Source organism: Takifugu flavidus, chromosome 1, assembly GCF_003711565.1.
Source record: "Takifugu flavidus isolate HTHZ2018 chromosome 1, ASM371156v2, whole genome shotgun sequence".
NCBI lineage: Eukaryota > Metazoa > Chordata > Actinopteri > Tetraodontiformes > Tetraodontidae > Takifugu > Takifugu flavidus.
This window is the reverse complement of record NC_079520.1, coordinates 28,095,531-28,108,491: the sequence shown is the minus strand read 5'-3', so window position 1 is coordinate 28,108,491 and position 12,961 is coordinate 28,095,531. Positions and strand designations below refer to the sequence as shown.

General features: G+C 45.3%; 1 protein-coding gene, 1 long non-coding RNA gene and 1 pseudogene across 2 annotated transcripts in view; 2 read left to right on the top strand and 1 right to left on the bottom strand.

The window, feature by feature from the left end:
* LOC130533076 (cytohesin-1-like) overlaps positions 1–12,961 on the bottom strand; it is a 50,205-nt pseudogene that overhangs the window by 13,011 nt on the left and 24,233 nt on the right.
* LOC130533008 (CDP-diacylglycerol--glycerol-3-phosphate 3-phosphatidyltransferase, mitochondrial) overlaps positions 1–12,961 on the top strand; it is a 54,506-nt gene that overhangs the window by 25,736 nt on the left and 15,809 nt on the right.
* LOC130533242 (uncharacterized) lies at positions 11,191–12,954 on the top strand. The gene is made up of 3 exons (XR_008952514.1): positions 11,191–11,322; positions 12,390–12,604; positions 12,787–12,954. It is a non-coding gene; the product is annotated as an uncharacterized LOC130533242 (long non-coding RNA).

Genomic DNA, 12,961 nt, shown 5'->3' with positions numbered 1-12,961 from the left:
TGGAAAAACCTTCTCAGTGCAGAAGTTCAGTCTGGACTGGGCAGAAGGTTTGGAGAACCAAGACATCAGTCTGGTGCTTCCGCTCTCATGGAGGGAGCTGAACTTGATCAGAGATGAGCAGCACAGTCTTCTCTCACTGCTTCATGTTTTCCATCCAACATTACAGAAGATCAGAGCAGAAGATCTGACTGTCTGGAAACTTCTGTTCATCTTTGATGGCCTGGATGAAAGCAGATTTTCACTGGGTTTCAACAAGCATCAGGTCATCTCTGATGTCACACAAGTATCGTCAGTTGACGTGCTCCTGGTGAACCTCATCCAGGGGAACCTGCTTCCCTCAGCTCTCATCTGGATCACCTCCAGACCTGCAGCAGCCTATCAGATTCCTCCCTCGTGTGTTGACAGGATCACAGAAGTACGAGGCTTCACTGACTCCCAGAAGGAGGAGTACTTCAGGAGGAGGTTCAGTGATGAAGATCTGTCCAAGAGAATCATCTCACACATCAAGGCCTCCAGGAGCCTCCACATCATGTGTCTGATCCCAGTTTTCTGCTGGATCACTGCTATAGTTCTGGAGGACATGATGGCCAGAGACCAGAGAGGAGAGCTGCCAAAACCCTGACTGACCTCTACTCACACTTCCTGAGGGTTCAGATAAAGAGGAAGAAGCAGAAGTATGGAGGAAAGCAGAGACCAGAGGAACTGACTGAGGCTGATAAAGAACTCCTTCTGAAGTTGGGTCGGCTGGCGTTTGAACATCTGGAGAAAGGAAACATCATGTTCTACTCAGAAGACCTGGAGCGATGTGGACTGGACGTCTCCGAGGTGTCGGTGTACTCAGGAGTTTGTACAGAGATCTTCAAGAGAGAGAGTGTGATCTTCCAGAAATCAGTCTACTGCTTTGTTCATCTGAGCGTTCAGGCAGGAGTTTCTGGCTGCCGTCTTCATGTTCCACTGTTACACCATCAAGAAAAGGATATGGAGTCTTCCTAAAATATTTGAACCAAAACCCTTTTCCTGGTTTGTTGGGTTGTTAAATAACGATCCAGTCACATCTCTTGATGACTTCCTCAGGAGAGCACTAATGAAATCTCTTCAAAGTGAAAATGGCCACCTGGACTTGTTTGTTCGCTTCCTTCATGGTCTCTCTCTGGAGTCCAATCAGAGGATCTTGGGTGGACTGTTGGATCAGAGGAACAGCCACCCAGAAACCATCCAGAAGGTCCTCAACAACCTGAAGGAGGAGAACAGTTATGGAATCTCCCCAGACAGAAGCATCAACATCTTCCACTGTCTGATGGAGATGAAGGATCAGTCAGTCCATCAGGAGATCCAAGAGTTCCTGAAGTCAGGGGAGATATCAGAGAGGGAACTGTCAGAGATCCACTGTTCAGCTCTGGCCTACCTGCTGCAGATGTCAGAGGAGGTTCTGGATGAGCTGAACCTGCAGCAGTACAACACCTCAGAGGAGGGACGACGTCGCCTGATTCCAGCTGTGAGGAACTGCAGGAAGGCCGAGTAAGTAAAGATTTTGGGGCCGGACATCGGCGTTTAAATCAAGCGAGTGGATCATGTCAGGTAGCAATACCCCCTCCAGTGGTCATTCCTTCAATCTTTATTCTATCTCCATTGCAGCGTCCATAAATTAAAACAACAACAATTCATCCAGAAATGTTCAACACTGGCTGGATATAAGTTCAAAGGTCAATCCAGACAAACCAACATAAGGCAGGAATAATAGGAGCCACAAGTTAACTGACTATCATGAAATTACTGTCATGTCATTAAATCACTTTTGTTTGTTTGTATACATCGTATTCAAACGACAGAAAAACACATTTTAACTAATGACACGTGACTATTTTGCTTCATTAGTTCAACGTAAAAACAGCCGGCCTCGTTGGTTTAATTGGGTGTTTTAGGTCTTTGTGGCGGTTCCGTTTGGAGCCTTTATGTGACCCACAAAGTTGTTTGAGCCTTTCCACACCCGTTAGGTGGCAACTTCATCACTAGCAACAAAAGGTGCAGTGAAAATGATTTGAAGGGAAACAGGCAGATAGAACAGAAGCTGAGGGCAATCGATGCAACCAGAGACTCTGATGTCATCGATCGGATCGCTGAATTAAGACTTGACGCACCATCGTACAAATTGGATGAAATGCAAAATATCCAAAGAGCCGATAGACAGATAAAAAGATGCACGTTTCTTTAAACCATTTGCTACAATCATTTTAAATATTGAGTAATTATGAGCTGTTCTAAAATAAGACAAATGTTGAGAATAATTCAGTTGCATTTCAGATCTGATGGTCGTTCAAACTGTTGCTCTACGGTGTTGAATTTAGCTTTTCCAGGAAATGAGCTACATTTGTGTTTAGGTAGATTCTCAGATAAGTTGATGAGAAATCCCAAAGTTTGACTCACTATTTTTGTTTCATACACAACAGACTGTATGATAGTTTTCTTTCAACGAGTCATTGGGAAGTTGTGGCCTCAGCAATGACGTCAAACCCTTCTCATCTACGGGAGCTGAGCTTAAGCAGGAACCAAAGCCGGACAGATGCCAGAGTAAAGTTACTGTCTTCTGCAATGATGCATCCAAACTGCAGACTGGAGACGCTCAGGTCAGGAGGCCTCTGTGGTCTTTTCTAAGTTTCTTTACATTTTCTGCTTTTCTCTTCATTTTCAGATTTAGAAATGTGTTTTTATTTGCCCATTTATTCCTTTTCCAGGCTGTGTGGACTACAGTTTATCAGAGATCAGCTGTGGCTCTCTGGCCTCGGCGCTGAGGTCCAATCCCTCCCATCTGAGGGTTCTGGACCTGAGCTACAAACCAGCTGAAGGATCCAGGAGTGAAGCTGCTCTGTGGTTTTCTCCAGGATCCTCTCTGTGAGCTGGAGACTCTCAGGTCAGTCAGAGATGATCCAGTACTTTCCCAGGTGTAACTAGTTAGACAATAAATGTTCACATGTTTGATCTTTGTTATAAACGTAGTGTTACAGTTCTCAGAAAAAAGACCACACAGGACAGATTTGCAGTATTAAATTGGTTGTGGAAATCTGTCCCATGTGAGGATGGTCATCAATGACTAGAAAGGAAGTATCAGTTGTAGATTTGTCTTGTTTTATTTTAGGCTGGCCACAAAACCGCCCAAACATTCAGACCAATCAAAAATGGTTCTTCCTGTCTTTTAAAGATCAGAAGGAAAACTAGAAACCCCAAAAAGAAAGCTGCTGCAGTGTGCCATGCCCCTTCTCTCCTGAGAAAAGCCATCCCAAAAAAGAGAGAAAAGCCCAAGTGTGAAGTGAGCGCCTGTTAAACCTTGGTACCGAAAGCCTGCAGTCATTCTCATCTGAGGTGGCTTCATTCCAGCCAGAAGCCCAAACCTGCCTCCCTCTTAAAGGGGCAGCAGGTCAGTCCAACCACAGAAACCTTCATGAAGATCTGAAGCTTTCAGCATCCACAATTGTTGCACCTCACTTCCATTGGAGTCCAAATCAGAAGTCAACAAGTTGATTCTACACCGATTCTACACAATGCAACCATTTTAAAAAGGTTTCCATCCATAAGTTTTCACACATTTTTATATAAATCTGTTTGTTCATCGCCTCCTCTGTTGTAATGGTCATTAAAGAAAATGACCTTATGGAGTTTTTCTCCTCACAAATATGACTTCTATGAACGATGCAATAAATGCAGCTGCAATCTAAGACAATATGGAAGTATGTGTATATAATAGTAGTGGAAGTAGCTCATAAAATAATACATTTGCTCTTCTCATCGAATCTTTCTATGTTATTAAAGAAAAACCTGCTCTTAGTCAACAACATCTAAGACATCAACCAAAAATCCTAATTTTCTACAATCTAATATAAAACAGTAGAGAAGACTCTTTCTGCAGAGACCCTGGTGGCAGGAATGCAGAAGTATCACCTGCTCAACTTGGAAGGTGGAGCAGAAACCACCAGCTGAGAAGGTCCTCAGCCAGAGGAAGTGGTGGAGAACCATGAAACTTGCTAAGCTCCACCTCAGCTCCAGAGACGGGCTGAGCTGGAGCTGTGGCACCAGGTATCGCCCAGAAGAGCCTCCAACAAACAAGCTCTTCTCTTGGGAGGAGAGGGCTTTGAATCTCAGCTCAGTGTGCTTGTCTCTAGTAGGTGGCAGCTGCACCTTTTCCTGAGCTCCTTGTTGATGCCCTGAGGGGAATTGATGCTCCTGCAATGTTTTCTGGCAGCATTGAGCTTGCAGTGGGGCAATCAAACACACTGTGGGGGGGCTCTCTTTCCTTCTCTCATCTGGAGAACAAGTGACACCAGCTGCCAATCATTGTTGGAGAAATGTGCAGTCAGGGGAACTCTGCGTCCAGACTATAGCCACCCTTCCAGCATCAGCAGCAGTGTCTAAAACCTTTGATTTGGTTTCACCAGAGAGTGTAGGGATTGCAGGGTCGCTGCAGCATCGCCCACAAGCTGTCAGGAGTGGGTCGCTTTGTCCCAACTCCTGACAAGAGTTGAGTGCTATTGAGAAATGTGGTCTCACAAACTTGGAAGGTATTTTGACCCACACACACTTTACATACGCTGTAGATCTTGTCCAACCGCCCTGAAAGAACCCAAATAGGAACATACGGCAGATAAGCCAGTGCAGGACCAGAGGTTTGTTGCTTGTAAGCTGTGTTTTGCTCTGGTACATGTTGATTTTTATTTGTCTTCTCTCAAAATAATTGTTATTTTAGCCTTTGGGGCTGCAGTTTATCAGAGACCAGCTGTGATTCTGTGGCCTCAGCTCTGAAGTCCAACCGCTCCCATCTGAGGGTTCTGGACCTGAGCACAAACACGTTGCAGGATCAGGAGTGAAGCGGCTCTGTTCTGGACTGGAGAGTCCAAACTGTAAACTGGAGAGGCTCAGGTCAGTCTTCATTTTTCTACCTATATACCAGCTGCTAAGATGGTGAAGTGAGGCTGTTCTCAACACTGCTGTGATGCACCACATTAAAAACATCCTTGGAATATCGTGAATTCAGGTCTGACCAACTAAGAACTAACGTAGGTTTAGTACTGACGCAGATCACATGCAGACCTGCACGTATAACCTCATCCTGCATTTTTCAGATTGATTGGCTGCAGGTTATCAGAGATCAGCTGTGGCTCTCTGGCCTCGGCGCTGAGGTCCAATCCCTCCCATCTCAGAGAACTGGACCTGAGTCAGAACCAGCTGCAGGATTCAGGAGTGAAGCTGTTGTTGATCTCGTAGAGAACCAGACTATGGGGCTGGAGACATCTGAGTCATGGCTGGTTGAAAGCCAGTCACCTCCCGCTCATCTGCTGCATCACTCCTGACCACTGGTGAAAGAGCATCTGTGGAAACATCTGCCGTCTATCCTCCATAGATGAAGAATTAGTTTTTAAAAAGCGCTGGTGGAATTTCAGGAGATCAGTCGATGGTCGAACAAGCAGAAGCAGCTTCGCCTTGAAGTTAAATTAGTTCTGGTATCACACAATGCATCTTTATAAAGTTTTCTAAATGGATCCTCGGCCACTCTTAGAAGCATGGAAACATTCTCTTAATTGTCTTTCAAATGTCTGTATATACGTTATATTTTACATCATGCCTTCAGAATCTTTAGGGTTTAGGATTTACGTAATCTGTGACATGGAGCATTGGAAATTTCAGCTGCAGCCAGCAAAAACCATCAGAATGACGCTATCGGTGGGGAACCGCAGCTTCATTGGACTTTAGTCAGTTGTTCAATGTTATAGGATTTATTGCAATCTAATAAAAATATGAATAAATGTGGGAAAAGGAAATAAAAAGAAGCAAAATGACCAAATAAAACTCCCATGAATACTGTAAATTTAAAGATGTCAAGAAGGATATCAGCTAAATGGAATCAAACATAAGTGTAAAGGCTCCTTAAGTTTACTGCAAAAATAAACACAAAATCAAGAGCGACACGCGCCAAAAAACGTCTCATTCTCTCTTCTGTCTCCACTCATTCTTTATATTCTTATTATATTAGGGTTGGGTAGCATTAGGGTAGCGTTAGGGTTAGCGTTAGCATTAGGGTTAGCGTTAGCATTAGGGTTAGGGTTAGCATTAGGGTTAGGGTTAGATTAGGGATAGGGTTAGCATTAGCATTAGGGTTAGCATTAGGGTTAGCATTAGGATTAGGGTTAGCATTAGGGTTAGCGTAGATTAGGGTTAGCGTTAGCATTAGGTTTACCATTAGGGTTAGAGTTAGAGTTAGGGTTAGAATTAGGGTTAGGGTTAACATTAGGGTTAGGGTTAGCATAGGGATAGGGTTAGCATTAGCATTAGGGTTAGCATTAGGATTAGGGTTAGCATTAGGGTTAGCGTTAGCATTAGGGTTAGCGTAGCATTAGGTTTACATTGGGTTAGGGAGTTAGAGTTAGGGTTAGCATTAGGGATAGGGTTAACATAGGGTTAGGGTTAGCATTAGGGTTAGCATTAGGGTTAGCGTTAGCATTAGGGTTAGCATTAGGGTTAGGGTTAGCATTAGGGTTAGGGTTAGCATTAGGGTTAGGGTTAGCATTTGCATAGGGTTAGGGTTAGAGTTAGAGTTAGGGTTAGCATTAGGGTTAGGGTTAACATTAGGGTTAGGTTTGGATTAGGGTTAGCGTTAGCATTAGGGTTAGCATTAGGGTTAGGGTTAGCATTAGGGTTAGCATTAGGGTTAGGGGTTAGGTTACATTAGCATTAGGGTTAGGGTTAGCATTAGGGTTAGCATTAGGGTTAGGGTTAGGGTTAGCATTAGGGTTAGCATTAGGGTTAGCATTAGGGTTAGGGTTAGCATTAGGGTTAGCATTAGGGTTAGGGTTAGAGTTAGGAGTTAGGGTTAGCATTAGGGTTAGCATTAGGGTTAGGGTTAGCATTAGGGTTAGCATTAGGGTTAGGGTTAGCATTAGCGTTAGCATTAGGGTTAGCATTAGGGTTAGGGTTAGCATTAGGGTAGGGCATTAGGGTTAGGGTTAGAGTTAGAGTTAGGGTTAGCATTAGGGTTAGGGTTAACATTAGGGTTAGGGTTAGCATTAGGGTTAGGGTCAACATTAGGGTTAGGGTTAGCATTAGCATTAGGGTTAGCATTAGGGTTAGGGTTAGCATTAGGGTTAGGGTTAACATTAGGGTTAGCATTAGCGTTAACATTAGGTTAGCATTAGGTTAGCATTAGGGTTAGCATTAGGGTTAGGGTTAGCATTAGGGTTAGCATTAGGGTTAGCATTAGGGTTAGGGTTAGCATTAGGGTTAGGGTTAACATTAGGGTTAGCATTAGCGTTAGCATTAGGGTTAGCATTAGGGCTAGGGTTAGCATTAGGGTTAGGGTTGGAGTTAGGGTTAGCATTAGGGTTAGGGTTAGCATTAGGGTTAGCGTTAGGGTTAGCATTAGGGTTAGGGTTAACATTAGGGTTAGCATTAGGGTTAGCATTAGGGTTAGCATTAGGGTTAGGGTTAGCATTAGGGTTAGGGTTAACATTAGGGTTAGCATTAGCGTTAGCATTAGGGTTAGCATTAGGGTTAGCATTAGGGCTAGGGTTAGCATTAGGGTTAGCATTAGGGTTAGGGTTAGCATAGGGTTAGGGTTAACATTAGGGTTAGCATTAGGGTTAGCATTAGGGTTAGCATTAGGGTTAGGGTTAGCATTAGGGTTAGGGTTAACATTAGGGTTAGCATTAGCGTTAGCATTAGGGTTAGCATTAGGGCTAGGGTTAGCATTAGGGTTAGGGTTGGAGTTAGGGTTAGCATTAGGGTTAGGGTTAGCATTAGGGTTAGCGTTAGGGTTAGCATTAGGGTTAGGGTTAGAGTTAGAGTTATGGTTAGCATTAGGGTAGGGTGTAGTTTGGAGTTAGGGTTAGCATTAAGGTTAGGGTTAGGGTTAGTAGCATTAGGGTTAGCATTAGGGTGGAGTTAGGGTTAGCATTAGTAGGGTTAGCATTAGGGTTAGCATTAGGGTTAGCATTAGCGTTAGCATTAGGGTTAGCATTAGGGCTAGGGTTAGCATTAGGGTTAGGGTTGGAGTTAGGGTTAGCATTAGGGTTAGGGTTAGCATTAGGGTTAGCGTTAGGGTTAGCATTAGGGTTAGGGTTGGAGTTAGGGTTAGCATTAGGGTTAGGGTTAGTGTTGGAGTTAGAGTTAGCATTAAGGTTAGGGTTAGGGTTAGCATTAGGGTTAGCATTAGGGTTAGCGTTAGGGTTAGCATTAGGGTTAGGGTTGGAGTTAGGGTTAGCATTAGGGTTAGGGTTAGTGTTGGAGTTAGGGTTAGCATTAATTAGGGTTAGGGTTAGCATTAGGGTTAGCATTAGGGTTGGAGGTAGTAGGGTTAGCATTAGGGTTAGCATTAGGGTTGGAGTTAGGGTTAGCATTAGGGTTAGGGTGGGTTAGGGGTAGCCTTAGGGTTAGGGTTAGCATTAGGGTTAGGGTTAGCATTAACCTTTAACCTCTTTATCGTTTAAATTTTTTGATGTTGTTCCCTCCGAATCTTTGGACCTTCTGAGGTCTCTAATTTCCGTTTCCCCTTTTATACTCCCCTCGCCTTTTGCTTTTCATGTTTTTTTATTTTCAATTTAAATGTCCTTCCCTTCCCTTGTTTATTTATCTTTTGTATTTGTTGTTTCCCCTGTTTCTAATTGAATTGTGTTTCCTATAACATCTCCCCTGTTTTATTCCTTTTTATTTTCCTTTTGATTTCCTTTTTCCCTCTTTTGAACTGAACCTTTTCTCTTCATCCTTCCCTTCCTCCCCTCTCCTTCTTCATGCCATCTTTTCCTTGGTTCTCCTCTTTCCTTAACCTCATTCTCCTTTCCTCTCTTTTGCCTCCCTATACTTCAACCTTCTCCTTAGCCTCGTTAGGCCATGTGGCACTGCACTTGTCCTATTTTTCGTACCCTAACCTCCTGTGGGCTCTCCCGTATGCGGGCTGAGTCAAATTTGGCTTAGTTTGAGGTGGGTTTGGTTTATAGGTACAAGGCTTAGCGGGCACTAGATTGGGTTTTGGGTATGGGGGACATCGGTTTGGGTTGGAATAATGAGGCTAGGATTGAGAACAGGACCATGGGCAATTTAGAAATCAGAATCAGATAGGGGGAGGGATAATTAATCAGAGTTAGTTAGGGTTAGAGGTTGAGGTTAGGGTTAGGGGTTAGGGTTAGGGTTAGGGTAGGGTTAGGGGTTAGGGTGGGGGTTTGATGTTAGGGTTAGGGTTAGGGGTTAGGGTTAGGCATGTGGACTGTCGCTCATGTGAGAACGTATTTTTGAACAATGATTTTTCTTTGCTGGACCTGCTTCTTTTCAAAGAGCAGCAGAAAACAACCAGGGAGGTTGTGAAGTTGTGAGTGATGGAGGCAGCTTACTCCACGACAGGCTAACCCTAACCCTACCCAACCCTAACCCTAACCTAACCCTAACCCAACCCTAACCCAACGAACCCGAACCCTAACCTAACCCTAACCCTAACCCAACCCGAACCCGAACCCGAACCCTAACCTAAACACCTCAACCAACCCGAACCCGAACTAACCCGAAACCGAACCCAACCGAACCCGAACCCAAACCCGAACCCGAACCCTACCCGAACCCGAACCGAACCCAACCTAACCGAACCCGATAACCAACCCCTAACCCAACCCTCAACCCGAACCTACCCGAAAACTAACCCAACCTAACCCTAACCCAACCCCTAACCGAAACCCTAACCCTAACCCTAACCCCAAACCCAACCTAACCCAACATAACCCTAACCCTAACCCTAACCCAACCTAACCCTAACCCTAACCTAACCTAACCCTAACCCAACCCTAACCCTAACCTAACCCAACCCCTAACCTAACCTAACCCTAACAACCCTAACCCTAAACCAACCCTAACCAACCCTAACCCTAACCCTAACCTGACCCTAACCCTAAACCTGACTCTAACCCTAACCCTGACTCTAACCCTAACCCCTAACCCAACCCCTAACCTAACCTAACCCAACCCTAACCTAACCCTAACCCTAACCCAACCCTAACCCAACCCCTAACCTGACCCTAACCCTAACCCTGACTCTAACCCTAACCCCTAAACCTAACCCTGACTCTAACCCTAACCCCTAACCGAACCCAACCCTAACCCTAACCCTAACCTTGACCCCTAACCCTAACCCGACTCTAACCCTAACCCTGACCCTAACCCTAACCCTGACTCTAACCCTAACCCTGACCTAACCCTAACCCTGACTCTAACCCTAACCCTGACTCTAACCTAACCCCTAACCCTGACTCTAACCCTAACCCTGACCCTAACCCTAACCCTGACTCTAACCCTAACCCTAACCCTGACTCTAACCCTAACCCTAACCCTAACCTAACCCTAACCCTGACTCTAACCCTAACCCTGACTCTAACCCAACCCCTAACCCTGACTCTAACCCTAACCCCTAAACCTAACCTAACCCTAACCCTGACCTAACCCCTAACCCTGACTCTAACCCTAACCCCTAACCCTAACCTAACCCTAACCCTAACCCTAACCCTTCTCAGCTCTTTATCGCACACAAAGTTTTCTCACTGCCCACAAACATCCGGTCTTTTCCCATCAGGCAGACAGGTTTAGGGTTTAGAGCTGTGGAAAACTACCGTGACCATCGACATGCGCGTGCCTTTAAACAAACTGTGGCTCTTTCAAGCCTTCATGCACGACAAGTGAGATGACGAGCATGAGCATGAACCCCCCTCACGTGCAGAATGGGACATTAAAACGAGCCCCGGTCGACGCTCTCTGCTGCTCTTTGTCTCCACCTAGTGGACAAATGGAAGATGACAACGCAAAGATCTTTCAGTAGAATTCCAACTTTCACTCACAAACAGAAAATATTGACTTTTCTGTTTGAACGCTGCATTTGTACATTATTTTATGTTATTTTCTTAAAGCTTGTCAGTCCAGTTGGAGAGTGATGGCACCATTCTGCGAAGCTTTTTACTTGATAAAAAGGTTCCTTCCCACTGAGACGACACAGATCACATGATTACAGATCTTCCTCATGATCCAGAGCTCACCAAATGCTCTAAACAGTGTTTAACTGAGATTATCTACTCACACATGATGACTTTATTTCCTTTTTAAGCAACATCCTGTAAAAGCAGCAGCAGAAACAGGTCACAGGAGACGTTTGTAGCTACGCCTGAATGTCCGAGCAGTTTTGGGTTCTGCTGCTCACCAGGATCAGCCGGACCAGGAGGTTCACCATGGCTGAACCTCTGCTGAAGAGGACCTTCTCCAGACTCAGAGGCAGAGAGCGATCACGTAGGAAGAGTGAGTCCAAACGGAGAGGTGAGCGAGCACACACACACACACACACACACACACACACGTTATGAATGTGATGGGTCTCTCTGGATCTCAGAACTTCTGCAGCAGCTGATGGAAATTTAAATGGTTGACTGAGGATGAAAAAGAATCAACAGGAAGTGAGCGGGGGGGGGGGGGGGGGGGGGGGGGTCGTCAGTCATGTGGCGTCCTGAGGGCAGCCGTTCAAATCGCCGCCTCAGCTCTGAGCTGGGAAATGTCACTGAACATGTCTGATGGTAAATTTGAGACCTTGCTGTTGGAAACATCAGAGGGAGGAAGTGACCTCAGTGATGGTGATGTGCACGTGCGCTGTCGTGGTTATTGTGAGAATAATAAAGCTACACATTCACCCTCCTCAGCAGGTCACATGACTCAACCCCATCCATCTCTGAGCAGCTTCACCCAGTCTGACAACCGGTCAACCAACAATAACACGCGTTCACATGTGCAATAAGCTAGTTACATCAGCCAATCACAAGTCAGCGTTTAAGCCCACACAACACCACACACACACACACACACACACACACACACACACATACAGGGCAAGATGATGAACTTCCTGTAGACAAAGTGGGTCAAGTAACCACTTCCTGTCATTAGTTTGACGAGATCAGGTTTCAGAGTGTCACACACTGACCATTACTACTCTGACAACCACTGTCGTCATGGTCACAAAACACCCAAATGTGTGTGTGTGTGTGTGTGTTTGTGTGGTGTGGTGTGTGTGTGCGTGTGTGTGGTGTGTGTGTGTGGTTGGGGGGAATGAATAGTGAATGCTCAGCAGTGTGTTGAGCCTCAGAACAGAGACTTCGTTGACATCTGCACACACACAGCTGTTTATCTGCCCCCTCCATCTCCCCTCCGCACCCTCCAAAGATGCCCCACCCCTCCTTCCTGCTCCGCCCCTCCTTTGCTGCTCCTATGCTCCTCCCACCTCACTAGTCTGGCACATAAAGAGTAGAGGACTTCATGTTGTCAAATTCCCACATTTAACCCTCCAGGTCAGGTGACCTCTCATCTTCCTCACTTCCTGGTTATTGTTGAAGTTTCAGAGCAGCTTCAGCAAACTGCAAGCAGACCAGTTCCAGCATGAGGAGGTCAGGGTGAGGAGACCAGGAATGTGGGAGAAGAAAACTGGTCAGGAGGATGTTAGAACCACATCAGGTTGATCTTAAGTGACCTGTGACTTTAAAGAACAAAGCCAAACTTTTACATGGGAGGTTGCTGAAGGACCTCCAACATGATGATGATGATGATGATGGTGATGATGATGATGGTGATGATGATGATGATGATGATGATGATGGTGATGGTTGATGATGATGATGATGGTGATGGTGATGGTCATGATGATGATGATGATGATGGTGATGGTGATGATGATGATGGTGATGAGAAGATGATGGTGATGATGAGTGTGATGGTGATGATGGTGATGATGAGTGGATGGTGGTGATGATGGTGATGATGATGGTGATGGTGGTGATGATGATGATGGTGATGATGATGGTGATGGTGATGATGATGGTGGTGGTGATGGTGATGATGGTGAAGGTGGTGATGATGGTGGTGATGATGATGGTGGTGATGATGGTGATGGTGGTGGTGATGGTGATGT